The following is a 2,745-nucleotide window of genomic DNA, read 5'->3' as shown; positions in this document are numbered from 1 at the left end:
GGTCTGGTGCCCTCTTCTGGCCTGCAGGCATACACACAGACAGAATATTGTATACATAATTAATAAATATATTTAAAAAAAGATGCGTGTGTGTGTGTGTGTGTGTGTGTGTGTGTGTGTAGACGCACATGCCCAGAGGCCAGAAGAGAAGAGAGTCTGGTGTCCTCCTGTCACTTGCTGCCCATTCATTTCCAATGCCTTTAAACTGTGCCTCTATTTCTAGCTATTGTGTCAATCTATCTCTATCTCCCTCCCTCTCTCTCTCCTTGGGGCTCAGGTCTTCTTGGTTAGGTTGAAAGTCAGCAAACCCCAAAAAACTTCTCTTCTCTGCCCACCTCAGAGCTGGGGCTTCAGGCATTTGCATAGATACCTGGTTTGTCATGCATGTTCTGGGATTCAGACTGTAGGCCTCATGATTCCAGAGCAAGAGCTCTTAACTGCTGAGCCATCTCTAGCTCCCATGCACCATTCCTTTCTAAGATGGGTTAGATCTTCTAAAGTCACTGAAGAACAAGTAGTGATACTGAGTGAAACAGATGCCATCGTGCTCGGTAGAGCAGTGCATGCCTATAATCCCAGCAGTCCAGAAGCAAAGGCAAGCTCAGGCCCAGACAGATCATTGCATAGTGAGTTCCATAGCTACATAGCAGCTTCCAGGCTAGCTAGTTGTATATAGAAAATTCCAAGCCATCAACATCTGCATAGCAAGATTCTATCTTAAATAAAAAATAAGCAAAATAAAAAGCAAATAGATGTTTTAAAAGGTCATTTTCAGTGAAGATTAAGTCAGACTTTGGGTTGAAAGAAAGAGAAATTTGGTTAGCCCTGAGGAAAAAATATTGTATTAGCAGTGATATTTGATGCAGAAGGAGTGTGGGAATCAGAGAAGGCTTCCTAAAGAAAGGACTCTCCTAAGCTGCGTCTTAGCCAGGACTGCAGAGAGAGAAAACATGGTGCAGCATAGGTACTTACACAGACCCTGAAGATCAAGGTTGGTGTTGCCCACCAGATAGGATCTCTGAGGTCTGCCAACTGAAATCAGGACCCTGAAAAGAGAGTTGTGACATGTTATAGACTGCATATGAAGGACAATCATCCTGAGACCAACAGCAGGAGTGGTACTCAGAATCGTCCTTTAGAAAATGTTTGGATTCTAAGGGCTCTTTTCAACGAGTTAATTAATCTATGGGGTCATGGCTGAAAGGGCTTTTGGCCTGGACAGTGGTGACTTGCACTTTTAATACAACCCCCCCCCCTTGGCAGAAGCAAGTGAATCTCTGTGAGTTCAAGGCCAGATCAGTCTACAAAACAAATTATAGGACAGCCAGAGCTATACAGAGAAACCCTGTCTTAAAACCCAATAAGAAGAAAAAGGAAAGGAAAGCAAAGGAAAGGAAAGCAAAGGAAAGCAAAGGAAAGGAAAGGAAAGGAAAGGGTTGCTGGAGGTAATAAAACGGCTGGAAGTTGGGTCCAGCTGGAGAAAGTGGGTTACTAGAGGCTTTTTTTTTTTTTTTTTGGTTTTTCAAGACAGGGTATCTCTGTGGCTTTGGAGCCTGTCCTGGAACTAGCTCTGTAGACCAGGCTGGTCTCGAACTCACAGAGATCTGCCTGCATCTGCCTCCCGAGTGCTGGGATTAAAGGCGTGAGCCACCACCGCCCAGCTAGAGACATACTTTGAAGCACACATTTTGGCTTGGCTCTGCCCTCTCTCTACTTCCTGCTTGCCATGAGGGAAGCAACTCTACTCCACCTCGCCACAGACATATAGTTATGGAACCAGATGACCATAGAACGAAACCAGAAATCAAAGTAAATCTTTCCCCTCTTTAGTCTTTTTTGCCCTGAACTCTATTATCACAGCAGCAACATAAATGTATTTTTTTATTTGTTTTTGTTTTTTAGTTTTTTAAGACAGGGTTTCTCTGTGTAACATGCCTGGCTGTCCTGGAACTCACTCTGTAGACCAGGCTGGTCTTGAACTCACTGAGATCCGCCTGCCTCTGCTTCCCAAGTGCTGGGACTTAAAGGTGTATGCCACCGCCGCCTGGCACAAGTTGCTAGTTCTTTCTCTGAAGAAAGAAACTAAGGACTAGAGAAGTGGCCCAGTAGTTAGAGCACAGCTCTTATAGAGGACCTGGGTTCGGCTTCCAGCATCAGCCTTGCAGAGCTCTCAGCCCCCTGTAACTCCATCTCCAAGGCATCCAGTGTTCTCTTCTGATTTCCGCAGAGCACCTACGCTCAGTTGTGTACGTATTTCCCACAGATATACTGGCATACACATAATTTAAAATAAGGCAGATTTTAGAGGGAAAGCAAGAGCAAACTAAGCAGGGGACAGAGGCACACACCTGTAATCCCAGCACTTGGGAAGGAAAGGTAGGAGGACAGGGATGTCAAGGCTTACCTAGGCTATCAGCTCAATTCAAGACCAGTTGGGACTACAGGAGATCTTGTCTCAAGAAGGAAGGAAGGAAGGACAGAAAGCAGCTACTTTGTCTAATTTGCTCTTGGAGGTTCTGATGCCAGGGCTGAGGCACTGACTCAGTTTCTTTGACTTTCCAATACTCACTGAAGACCAATGGCTTTTTTTCAGAAAGCTTCTGGGCCGTCAGTGCCAGACTGGAACTACTGAGGATTGGACCTCATGGATTGAGCCTTTTGAGTTCTCAGTCTCTTCAATGTAAAGAGAGTCATTGTTGTACTACCTAGAGCAGTGGTTCTCTTTTTTTTTATATTTATTTATTT

Source organism: Microtus ochrogaster, chromosome 1 (assembly GCF_000317375.1).
Source record: "Microtus ochrogaster isolate Prairie Vole_2 chromosome 1, MicOch1.0, whole genome shotgun sequence".
Taxonomy (NCBI): Eukaryota; Metazoa; Chordata; class Mammalia; order Rodentia; family Cricetidae; genus Microtus; species Microtus ochrogaster.
This window is presented reverse-complemented; position numbering follows the sequence as displayed.